This window comes from Monodon monoceros, unplaced genomic scaffold (genome assembly GCF_005190385.1).
Source record: "Monodon monoceros isolate NGI ecotype Baffin Bay Population unplaced genomic scaffold, NGI_Narwhal_1 Super_Scaffold_4, whole genome shotgun sequence".
NCBI classification, from domain to species: Eukaryota; Metazoa; Chordata; class Mammalia; order Artiodactyla; family Monodontidae; genus Monodon; species Monodon monoceros.
Genome location: NW_021703781.1, coordinates 38,123,087 through 38,136,359, shown reverse-complemented (window position 1 = coordinate 38,136,359; position 13,273 = coordinate 38,123,087). Strand labels below are relative to the sequence as shown.

The following is a 13,273-nucleotide window of genomic DNA, read 5'->3' as shown; positions in this document are numbered from 1 at the left end:
TGCACACAGGCTTCTTGGTGGCTGTAGCAATAGCCTTAGCGTTTCATGCCCGTCTCTGGGGTCTGCGGTGATAGCCATGACTGGTGCCCGTCTCTGGAGCTCATTTAGGCAGTGCTCTGAATCCCTTCTATTCGCGCACCCTGAAACAATGGTCTTTTGCGTCTTAGGCAGGTGCAGACTTTTTCCTGGACTCCCTCCTGGCTAGCTGTGGCGCACTAGCCCCCTTCAGGCTGTGTTCACGCAACCAACCCCAGTCCTCTCCCTGGGATCTGACCTCCGAAGCCCGAGCATCAGCTCCCAGCCCCGCCCGACCCGGAGGGTGAGCATACAAGCCTCTCAGGCTGGTGAGTGCTGGTCGGCGCCCATCCTCTGTGCGGGAATCTTTCTGCTTTGCCCTCTGCACCCCTATTGCTGTGCTCTCCTCCATGGCTCCAAAGTTTCCCCCCCGCCCACCCCCGGTCTCCAGAAGTGAAGGGGATTCTTAGTGTGTGGAAACCTTTCCTCCTTCACAGCTCCCTCCCACTGGTGCAGGTCCCACCCCTATTCTTTTGTCTCTGTTTTTTCTTTTGCCCTACCCTGGTACATGGGGATTTTCTTGCCTTTTGGGAAGTCTGAGGTCTTCTGCCAGTGTTCAGTAGGAGTTGTTCCACATGTAGATGTATTTCTGATGTATTTGTTGGGAGGAAGGTGATCTCCATGTTCTACTCCTCTGCCATCTTGAACGTCTCCTCCTCCCAGCTGATTTATAATGCCGTTGCTGTCATATTTCAAGTTCCCATAAATGTGAGGTCTATTTCTGGGCTCTCTGTGTTGTTAAATTAGTCCCTAGGTTAGTGCCACACTATTTTAATCACTCAAGCTTTTTCCATAAGTCATATCTGGTATTGTATGTCAGATTTTTCTTTTATTCTTTCTTTGACTTCAAAATCGTTTTGGCTATTTTGTACCTTTACTCTTTCGAATGACTTTTAAGATCATTCCAACACGTTCCATGAAAATGCTGTTTGGAATTTTGATGGGAATTTCATTGTATATGTGATTTATTTGAGTAGAAATTGACATCTCTATGATATTAAGTCTTTACAACCATAACTATGATGTCTGATCCAGTTTTTCAGATCTTCTTATATGTCTTTTAAAAAAGTTTAAAAATCTTCTCCATAATGGTTTTGTGTCTCTTCTGTTGGATTTTTCACTAGATTTCATAAAGTCTCGTTACTATAATGAAATCCGCTTTCTTAAAATACTTTTTCTAGTTGGTTGTCCATGGTGAATTTTATTTTTTTGAATATTGGTCTTATACATAACAACTTTTCTCTTATGGGTCTTAACAGTTTGCCTAAGAACACTCTTGGATTTGCAGTTTCTTTTGCCTTATGACATGATCTCATCTTCTACGGACCCTTTGCGTTTGCTGTTCCCTTTGTCTATAAATCTCACCCCCACATTACCACACTCGGCCCATAAGTCCCTTACCTTCCCTTGCCTCTTGAGCCCAGCATTTATTTTGCTAAGAAGTATTTACCAGCCTTCCCAGAATGGTCACTTGCATTAACATTGGGAAGTTTACCACAGAGGCTTGAAGAAAGTGATATTTGTTAGTACGAACTAGACAGATAAATCCATCCCCACCTAAACCAAACACGACTACAACAAAATAAAACAAAACTTGATAATATGACTTCTTTAAACAGCAGAGCAATGCGTGACAGTGATCTAAGGAAATGTTTCATGTTGGAGGTTTAGAAATGATAGTTTGTAAGCCGCCACAAGATGAAGTAGTAATCGTCAGTTGCTTTTGTGTGTTTCATATGGCCATCAAGATTGGGGTATTCTAATGAATAATTTTCTTTATTTGACAGGATTACTGGTCTGGGAGGGCTGGATTTTGTTTGAATGTTAGGGTTTCAAGCCATCATCAAGAACCCTTAACGTTTCTGTTCACTGCCTCAGTTAACTGTCTCATTCACCTTCATGATAACCAACACGTAGCACACACTTGACACTGCCTACCACTTGTTAAATGGTAAACTAGAAGATAGGTTTGTATGCACCTGGATGAGTGAATGTAGCCAACGATATCACATGGGAGGGACATTATCCAGAGGTGTTTTAGTGAGACTTGATGTAAAATTAACAGAAACAGAAAATATGTCGGATCATAGTCCAGGATTGAACAAGAACGTCTGTGGCTGCTGAGATTAAATGCATCTTGTCCAAATGGAGGCCAACATATAGAAGGAAGAATCACCCACTTATTAGGCCAGATATAATGTGATTAATTTGCTTTGTAAAGTCATGCATTCATGGTCGGTATTCAGGATGAGGCAGAAGCACTGCTTGGTAGGTAAGGTTGGGTGACATCTAATGATTTTTTTTGCCATCAAATTCCCTTTATTAGAAGATTATTCCAAAGAGACCTATATAAGTCTGGCCCCACTTCCAGCCCTGTTTCACAGGCATATAAACTGCTGTCACTCTTGTTACTTGCTCTGTAATTACCACCACCTCCCCCCCACACCCCGCGACATGTCCAGTGAAGAAGTTTCTATTTAGTGTGCACTAAACAGATGTATTCATACAACAGAAAAGGATGGAATCAGCAGTCCGGCTGCCGTGACCTGTGATCCTGGGTGAGTTGATCCTCAGATCCTCAGTGTATAAGAAATGGATAATAGGGACTTCCCTGGTGGTCCAGTGGTAAAGAATCTGCCTTCCAGTGCAGGGCACTCGGGTTTGATCCCTGGTCAGAGGACTAAGATCCCACATGCCGTGGGGCAACTAAGCCTGAGCGCCACAACTACTGAGCTTGCATGCCTCAACTAGAGAGCCTGCGTGCTGCAAACTATAGAGCCCATGTGCTCTGGAACCCGCGTGCCACAACTACAGAGCCCATGCGCCCTAGAGCCTCCATGCCACGACTAGAGAGAAGCCCGCACCACAATGGAGAGCCCGTGTGCCACAACCAAAGATCCCTCGTGCCTCAGCAAAGATCCTGTGTGCCGCAGCTAAGACCCGATGCAGCCAAAAAAAACCCACCATAAATAATAAATAAATCTTTAAAGAAAAGGATAATAATAACTACACATGGTGTCATTGAAAAGGTACAGTGAGACTACATATACAAACTCTATGATGGTAATGATTATGATGGCCATGAGATGCCAGAAGTGATTCCATTATTTCTTTTATTTGATACTTAATGTTTTGTGTCATATTTCCAGAACTCCCAGCAGCCACACAGATGTAAGAATTATCAAAAAAGCTCACAGCTTTATGATAGGTATTTTCAAAGACAGGATAGATATCTCTTAAGTAGTCTGTGTGGCCGGAGGGGAAGAGATCCAATGACTCTAGAATGTTCCCCACAAACACATGTCAAATAGCTATGAAAAGGGAAATGCTGGCCTGATAGTGGTCTTCCTGAGTCCCTAAAATTCATGGGTCCTGAAATGCATGAATTTTCCTAATGTCCCCTGAGCTTTAGAATAACTTCCTCTACAGGAGCTATAGATATCCCCCAAACCTGACCCCTGTAGCTGTCCACGTGGCCTCATCCTCATACCTGAGCAGACACGGTTTATGAATCTGCACTGTTGTAGGCTTTACATTTGTTGAGGTGGCTGGAAAATGTCACAGAAGTTACCAGGTGAGAGGAAGGGCAGAAATATCTACTGTTCCATTTGTAACCACCTTCACACACACTGCAGACCCACACAGGGATGACCAGAGCGTTAGTAGTCTCTCACAACATGCTTATTCAATATTCAGGTGCCCATTGTTTGAGTTACTCTTCTATTTCCAAAATTGAAAATTATAAACTATAAGGTTCAGTTTAATTCAACAGACAAATATTTATGGAGTGCCTACCATGTTTTATGTATTGTGCAGAACTTGGGCTGTAAATACAAGATTTCTACCCATTGGGATCTGGTAGAGGGGCAGACACACACACCACACACACACACCACACCAAACCACACAGTCCCGCGTACACCAAATAACACACACATACCCCATCTCTCTCTCTCTCTCACTCTCTCTCTCACACACACACACACACACACACACACACAAAGCAAGACAGTTCAAGAAGGTAAAGTCACTGTGAGAGATGATGAGGACCAAGGGTAAAGGTAGTGGAGCTGGAGGGAAGGCAAATAATAGTCACAAGTTATAATTATACTGTGTGCGTAACCACACTGAATAACAGTTATCCAAGGTCACCTGTACGGAAGTATCAATAAAAGAAAACAATGGGCATTGTGAGTCTATGAGTGAGAATCGTGCAGACAAGAAGCTGGGTGGTGTTCTTGAACTAGGAAGTGGGGCCATCTCCTCGGTGCTAATACACAATGACTGACAGTTTCACAACTGCTGTCAGTCCTGAACGTGGCTTCCAATTCCAGAGTTAGTCCTGGTGGGCAGAGTTTCCATTCCTCAGATCCGCCTGAGCTCACTCAGTTGGCTGCCAGGTTTACCCTCAGAGAGGAGGAGGGCTTTCCCTATGTTCCTGAACTGGGGACGAATCAATAGAACAGAGCTGAAAATAACCTTAGAAGATGAAGTGCTCAGAGAGTTGCAGGAGAACATGACCTCCTTCAAGTTGACGAAGGAAGAATCAAAAAGAGAATCAAATTGAATTGGCATGTGCAGGTAGAGGAGCCAAGGGAGGGGCTGGAACAAGGACAGTGTAAAGGATGGTCAAGATGGGCCACGTCCATGCAGGATGACTGCCCCATAGGCCATAGTGACAAAGAGGGTGCATTCCTCCCTCCCCAGCTTCTAGCATGGGGCCTGGTGCAGAATAAAGGATTGTTGAAGGGAAATCCCTATAGGGATGCAACTTTTGGGACTGGGAGTTGGTATGGAGTTGGGAGATGCGATGCCCACCTCTAATCCTCATGCCTCCTCCCTGGCCGGCATCTACTCCTCCATCCTCCAAAACCAAAGAAAAAATTCCTGTCTTCCTCACTTCAGCAGTGAGTTCCACTCAGTCTCTTGGCTTCTTCCCCAGCTATGGAACGCTCTGAGGGGCTTCTCTCCAGTCTGCCAGGCTGTACCCCCAAGTTCTCAGCAGTGGCTGAGTCGAGATTCAAACACCCATCATCAACTCATACCTCTCTGCTCCTTCCTTTGGCCCATCACCTTCCTGAAGCAAGGGACAAGGGTGAATTGGAGCCACAGTCACCCCAATGTTGATAGAAAGGATGGCTTTCACCTACCCTGACTATCAACCCACTTTTCTTGTCCTCAGAGCCCAAAGGTCTCTTCTGAATATTTTAGCTAAATCCTAATGAGATGGGCCACAACTTGTTTGAGAAAATCTACTGTCATTTTCTCCTGCCAGAACTCCAGTTCAGGGCTCAGCATTTCTACTTCGATGATTGCATCCCCCAGTGACTTCCCCTGTTGTAACCTGGAACGTTGGCAGGTGCATAAAAGAGTAGCTGATTTATAACATAGCCACATTTTTTTTTTACCCTCCTTGGCAGTCTCGTCACAACCCCTCCTTGAAATAATTTTTTTTTAGTGGCTTATAGTCTTTGTTTTAGGATTCTGTTTGTTTTTTCCATTTGCCTTCAAAGGAGAATTGGCAGGCAGGGCCCTGTGGTTATTTCCTGATAGAGTATTCGCAACCCAGGAGATATTCTTGTTCTTTTATTTTGGAAACAGAGGCTTCCAGGGCTCTGTGTTTTTCCCAGTGGTATCAGCTCAGCTTAATGGCCCAGGACTGTAGTTCAGCTTCAGAGGAGGCGGAGCCTGTTCCCTATGTTGTGTGCAAGTGGGGCACTCAGACCTACAGTTCACCAGCGTACCCATCACCCTCTGATTCCCCACTGAGTTCCTTAAAATTAACCTACTGACTAGACTCTAGGGCAGTGGTTTAGTTGGCTATTTTAGGGCCAGGTATCACCCCGTGAGAGAGGATGGGACAGCTGAGGGCCTGTCTATGAAACCTCCTGGTGCCCAGGGTCCCCAGGTGCACTAAGCCTTCTTTTCCAATTGGAAGCTGATCCACTTGCACTCAGCATCCCCTGGAGGGGCATACTGGGTGGGATTCGGGCTCCAGCCTCAACAAGGGGCTCCTTCTGCAGAATTCCCCAGGTAGCATATGGAAGGATCCTCTTTTTAAAGAGAAATGTGCTATTTTTCTGATGTGTTCCATACACATAACTTTCTCTCTTGCATATCCATCAGCCTAGACAGAGATTCTCTCACAGTGCTGAGAAGAAACCCACCACAAAGGATTAACCATGAGTCTGCAGTGTGCACTGATGAAGACAGGGCAAGTAAGGGAAATTTGCATCCTCTGTTGGTAGAGGATTGGAGGAAGAGGGGGCAGGAGGAGGAGACAAGCAGATATGTGCACTGATGTTTGCTCCCCTGGCTTTGCCCCAGAGAGCAGATGTGCTAGACCAGCAGGGAGGGACACCTAGGATATGTGGGGGAGCTCCCTGCTTGGGGCTCTTGTAGGCGACTGCCGTGCAAGGCAGGGTCAGCCAGAGAAGGGTCTCGCTGGATTCCTCATCCAACCTTGGGCTCCTGCTTGGGGTGGATGCTTGATGGAGAGCCAGTGGGCCTGCCAGTGGGTTCATCACGATGTGGAAGCAGTTAGTGCACATCAGAGGCTGGGTGAGATCCCCTGGTCCAGGTGAGACGGTGGGTGAGTCAGCGTCGTGGGGATGTTCTGTGGTTAGTGGAATCAGCAGAGAGGGAACGAGGGGCCTGACTGAGCTCAGGAAGGACAGACTTCCACTCCAGCCACTACACAGGCATCTGGTTCCTAGCGCGGGGCCAACAATGGATTCAGACACTAGAGTAGTGGCTTGGCAGCTGAGCAGACTCTGGAACTCATTACCTCCCTCCATTGCCGTAAGGCCATGTGACTCCTCCCCGGATACACCCAGAGACTGTCTAGGAGGGAAGCCAGGGAGAATAGTAGGAATGAGACAGATTGAACAGTTACCCTCAGAAGGCTGTGCATTATTCCCTGAGGGAGGCTGACGCTCTGGACTGAAAGAAATAAGCACATTCTGAGTGACGAACTGGGGTTTCACTTACAGGTCATTCAGTGCCTTTAGTATCAATTTATTTTATGTCTATCTTCTCTAACATTTTGGGAGAACAGGAAAGGGCAAACTCAAAATGCCAATTGTTAGAAACTTTCCAGAAGATCCTTTTGGCTAATTCTTCTTTGGCACCCTGTCTCCCTAACAACGCTTCCAGGAGGGGGAAGAAATAGTCTCAGGTCACCTTCAGGGCTGAAGGCCAGGCATGCTAGTGGCCAGTTCCTTGGGAAGTGTGTGGTATGCTCACTCACTTAGTCTCTCATTTGTGTGGTAGAAACCTGTTGCTCCTTCCTGGGGCAGCACAGGAGGGCCAGCAGTGGCCTCCTCTCTCTTGCTCTCTATAAAATCATCTGCTCACGTAACAGATGTGATAACCAAAACCAAGGCCTGTAGCCCCTAAGCAGGCCTGACTGCCTAATGTCTCTCTTGGTCACTTCCTCTGCTCTTTGTGGCCAGAGTGAGGGGAGGTTTGGTTTTCCCGGGGGTGGGAGGGAGTGATGGGGTCAAGGTCCAGGGAGGCCCTTCAGACCCGGAGTCAGGCCTTCTTGTCCAGCACTGACAGGAGTTCTGCTTCAGGTGTGGCCCATGCAAAGCCCAGCTGGCAAGTAAGCACTGTTTTTTCCCATTTGACAGGTTCCCTGGGCATAGCCACCTCTCTGAGCTTGAGGGGTTGGCAGGGACTTGGGGCAGGATCTGTGTGTTACTGGTTATTATCTGTTAGAACCTAAATCACACCACCATTTCTAAAGCCTGGATCCACTCTCCACCCTCCACTTAGCCTATGTGTGTGACTGGTTCACCCAGAGGGTAGAACTCGGGCCCCAGAGCTGGAGTGCCCCAGGGCTAAGAGCACAGTGCTTGGGGCTGGGAGGCCTGCTCCGAGGGCTGGTTCTGCCTCCTGGCCTCTCACCTAGGGCAGTTCACTTTCACTGTCTCTGACTCAGTTTTCTCATCTTAGATATTGTAACAGGTAAGAAAGGATTGTGGTATAAAACGTAACCAGTGAAGGGACCTACAAGTCAGGCCAGTATTTAGGATTGCTGGTGGGCAGAGGCAGGTGTGAAGTGAGAAACCAGAATGGTGGGGAGGGAATGGTGGTTAGACAAGGGAGTCTCTGCTGTTGGATAGACCAGATCCCAGTGCATCAAAAGGAATCATCAGGATCCCAGCAAACAAGCCTGGAGTGAGCCTGACCCTCAGGCCGGAGCGCTCTGACCTCTGTGCTTCCCCTTCAGGCACTTCCTGCTAGACAGGAAGTGGCCTCAGAATTTGGGAAATTGGCATCCGTGGGGAATGGCAAGGGATGTGTCTGATGCCGATGTGATGGGGCAGTATGGGCCCTGGTTGCTACTCTGGAGATGGGAAGAGAAGAGATGTAGATATGGTGGATTCTGAGCCCCCGGTCCCCCAAATTTCCACAAGGATGTAGTTTATTTATTCCCTTAGTTACTGAGTTCTGTGCAGGGGCAGCCTCATCAACATTATTGAAACCTTAGCGTTCCTCACACAGTACAAACTAATGATGTGAAGATAAATGAGACCCATTCCCTGATTTCAAGATGCTTGCCATCAAGTGGGGGAGACATATGTGGAAAATAATTGTAATATCTTAATTAGTGCCCAAAAGTAAAGTGATATTTGACATTACAGTGACAAAAGGAGGAAATGCTCAACTCTACAGATGGATAACTTAATATATTAATAACAAAAATTAGGGAGGTGGTTGGTCAGGGGACAGAGATGAGATAGGGCCTTTCATCATAAACCTTTTTATACATTTCTGTTTTTTGTGGCATTTAAAATCAGAATATTTTTAATTTATGAAAGCATAATAAGCTGCACAGCACTTAAGACACTGACTGTCTTATATTCATGTACACATTGAGAATAATACATTTGCAGCACCAAAAGAAAGACATGCTGAATTTATTGAGCAAATTAAAGAGAAAGTGAAGTTTCCTGGGGGTATTCTTTAAACCACCTGGGATTGAATATTCTGCATGCCAAACACTAGGAAGCTGGATAAAATTAATATGCAGTTAGAAGCTTCAAATTTTGTGCCTCTTAACCAAAAATACTTTTTGATTTTGTATTGTGTATTATTTATCCAAAAGTTATTTATATAATTTAAAAAGTACATGAGGAAATGATGTAAAAAATAGCTTTTCCTTATTAAAGGCTGACCTCTGTGCTAAGTGCTTATTCCTAGAACAGGAAGCATCAAAAGACAGACTTGAAAATGAGTAGAAGTGTTCCTGATGCTAACGGCAGAGGAGGAGCTGGGGCGTTTGGGCAGAGGTGCATGGCAGTGTGCAAAGTGGGGCATGTCGGTCATTGTTCTGTCTGCAAGGATGAGTGGGGAAGCATCAGACAGGGCTGTGAGGGGGAAAAGGGTGAAGAATTTCTTATTGTCAGCTGAGGAATGGGGGGCTCACCAAGTCTGAGCAAGGTAGAGTAAGCATCAGGTAAATCCGAAACTAATCAGTCAATGCAAAGCCAGGCTGTTACCCCAAGGGAGGGTAAAGCAAGCTGGTTCCAAATCATTTCCAAGTGCAAGGGAAGTACAGTTCAGGGAAGTTCAACAGGTAATGGAGGAGTAATACAGAAGCCAGCAAATGCAACCTGCACCTCACATCTTTACTCGGTCCTTGCTATTTAGGAGATGAGCATCCCGAGGGAGAAAGAGCACAGCACCTCAGTAAGGACCCCTGATTCAGCATAACCAGAGGGGGTTCTAGATGGTGAGAGGTGGTGGCAGTGAGGGAGGAACAGGGCCACATGATTCGAATTGTTTTTTGCTGTGGACAATCTTAACCTGACAGATTTTCAGCAGGGAAGCCGCATGATCAGATTTCTGCTTTAGAATGAAAGGGAAGGGCTCAGAATTCCAAAATTATGATGTCAGAGCTGAAAGGGGTATCAGCCTGCACTAAATTCTAGCCCCCACCTTGTGTGATAAGCAACTTGTCAACATTATCATACTGTTTATTTAAAAACAAGACCAAAAACAAAACAAAGCAAAACAATACAACCACAGAATCCTTCCTGTTACTTGACCCTGAGTCATCATCCTATTTCTAACAGACACATCTTAATTATTGGCACTTTGGTTTCTACAACAGGCCTGAGTTCTTACCATTATAGATGGCTTCTAGAATAGTACTCTAGTGTCCCATTTTTTGCTTTGCCTTGGGACAAAGAAATGAGTTAAATTAAGTCAGCAGAAGGCTTATGTCATGGTTTTAGGCACTAAGTGTACAGGGACCCAGTCTTTGTCTTTCAGCACTCCTTCTAATACATTAAGAAGATAGTCATTAAGATTTTAAGTATTATAACTGAATAACAGAAGTGCCTATTGATTCATGAATGCATGCATGCATGCATGCATCCATCCATGCATCATTTATTGAGGTCCTGGGGCTAAACTCGCTTAGATCACTGAGCTTACATTCTAATGGGGGAGAGATAAACCATATCCAGGTTAACAGAGAAGAATCATTACAGGCAATGATAATGAAGAAAATAAGATGAAGAAATGGGGAGAAGATTGAGGGATGGGGCAGGAAGGGAGTTGCATTTCAGGTAGAGTGATGAGGGAAATTCTCTCAGAGGACAGCAGGGATAAGCTAATAACTGAAGAATGGTAAGGGTGCAGCCGGGTAAACATCTGGGGCAAAAGCTTCTAGGCAGAGAGGACTGTACAAATAAAGGCCGTAGGCATGAATGGTCTTGGGGTGTTCAAGGAACAAAAGGAGGGAAGTGTGGCTGGAGCTCTGTGACTGGAGAGTAGGAGGAGTGATGTGGGAGGCCACGGAGGGCTGCTTCAGTGCTGCAACACAGAGGGCTCTGCCTGGGTGCCACTGCCCCTCACAGAGCAGATGGCATGTGAGTTAGGTCTTGAAGGATTAAAAACTGCATGTGGGTCAAGTGGGTTTATAAGGATGTGGGACTCCTGGAAGGCTCAGGTTGGAAGCAAGAAAGGATAATAACAAAGGTGACATACTAATGTTTATTTCTCCCTCATTATGTTCCAGGCACAGTGCTGCATGCCTGATCCCATTCAAACCTTGTCATCTCTTTATTAGATGGGTCCTCTGATTATCCTTTATTCTTTTACAAAAGAATAAATGGAGGTCAATGGTCAGGTTTGAGGCTTGTTGACTTTGAGGTACCCATAAGAGACATTTAGGTGGAGATATAGAAATAAACCATCGGAATCACACCTTGCTCATATCAGGAACTCTGTACATAAGTGATGAATGAAATTGGGGTGAGATATAAATTGGGAAGTAAGCCCTCCAGGGGTAGTACTGAACTTGAGAGGGTAGATGAGAGTCTGTTTTGCATCCTCCTGGGCAGTGGGATGAGGTTGCTGAAATGCTAATTAAAATCTGCTTTACTTTCCAAAAAAGGCTTTTTATGACCACGACGGTAGCTGTGTGTCTTTTCTGGTCATTGATTCTCTGAATCCCATACCTGTATTTAGGTAGAGGCTTTGTGCCTTTATGAGCAGAGCCCACCTTCTGTAAAAGATGTGACAAGGCTTCTTTGAGCTATGGTGTGGCCATGTGACCCAGGCTTTGAGAACTAGTTGCATGTGCTTGAGCTTTGAAACAAAAGCTGGGCCACACAGCATCGATTTGGAGGTGTCATTAGAGAGATTGGAAGTAGTGACCCAAGGCTGCAGGGACAGAAGTTCCAGGCAGGGTCCAAAAACCAGGGTCGGGATCCTGGTGATGCAAGCTGCGCAGCTGAACTCAGTAGTTTCTCTGTGGTCTATTCAAGGTCTCTCATTTTGGCTTAATTTTGTTTATACGTGATTTCTTAAAAAACTGCCCAGTTCATTTACATAATCACATTTATTGTGTAGGGTTCAACATGATGCTCTCTTATAATTATTTAGTCTCCACTGTCTGTGTTTATAAACCCTTTCTTCTTTCCTTTTTCTTTTACATTCATAAAGGGATATTATTTTATTAAATGAAACAATATCTATCAAATATATTTTTTCCATTTCCTTGCTTTTTTTATTGAGGTATTGACATATGACATTATATTACTTTCAGGTATACAGCATAATGATTCAATATGTATCAAATATAATCTTATATGAAAAATTTAGAATGAAAAAATATATGAATTTTGTAAAACTTAGATATAAGAAAGTGTGACATATATGTACATCTTTCTCTGAGTGGTTGAATTAGAAAAAATTCTTATACATTTCTAGAACATTCAAATTTTGTGTAGTGAGCCCATGTTTCCTTTGTACTCAGAAAAAAACAAGGTGTTATTTGAAAAATAAACTGTGATCACATAGCATTACAAAGACTCTAAATTTGTTCTGAACATTATATTTAGGCAAATATTTTATGTAAATATGATAAGTATCATATACCCTTATCATGCATCTTTGATAATTTCTCCAATAAAAAATATCTTTAAAGATGCCAGGTTCCATACTACTGTACTTTGTAGAAAAATAACATTATTTTATGCAGCCTAAGAAATGTAGCTAAATTTCTCATAAAGCCTTTGCATTTGTTGTAAATATATTAATCATACATTTTCCAAATTTGTCAGTTATTGATATTTTATTGATGATTGCTCAGTTAGAAGTGAAAAATGCTCTTTTCGCCTTCAAAGCCATAAAATAATTTTATAATATAATTTTTAATAGAATGTAATATAATATAATATAATATGTATTTTTTAGGTTATTATTACGAACTTCCTTCCATTGGAGCAATTGGAGTCGAACTCAGGTATGGGTATTATCCGTTCTTATCTCTAATGCTGTTTGTGTTTGATCTCTTTTCTTCTTGGTCTGACTTAAAGAGGTCTGTTTTTATTATTTAAAAATAACAAGCTCTTCATTTTGCTTATCCATTACGTAATTTTCCCCTTTATTTTTTAATTTCCGAGTTTACTATTTTTTCATATTTGTTTGGTTTACGTTATTATTATTTTGCTATATCCTTTTGTTGGATGCTTAATTCATTTATTTCACTATTTTACTTCTAAAAAGTAGTTAATTCTGTAAATTTTCCTCTAGGTGTTACCTTGACTAAATCCCATAGGTTTCTATGTGAGGTATCCTAATTGTGGTTCAATTACAATTTTGTTTCCATGTTTGGCTCCAGATTTATTTGAATGTCCAGGCACTTAAAGTTGTTGGCTCTTCCTTGGTTATTAATTTC

At 43.8% G+C, this 13,273-nt stretch overlaps 1 long non-coding RNA gene across 1 annotated transcript in view; it reads left to right on the top strand.

Annotated features, from left to right (window-relative positions):
- LOC114908438 overlaps positions 1-12,825 on the top strand; it is a 120,545-nt gene extending 107,720 nt beyond the window's left edge. The window contains exon 3 of the long non-coding RNA XR_003796942.1: positions 12,790-12,825. This is a non-coding gene — a long non-coding RNA (uncharacterized LOC114908438). The remainder of the gene's footprint in view (positions 1-12,789) is intronic.
- The last annotated feature ends 448 nt before the right edge of the window (positions 12,826-13,273 follow it).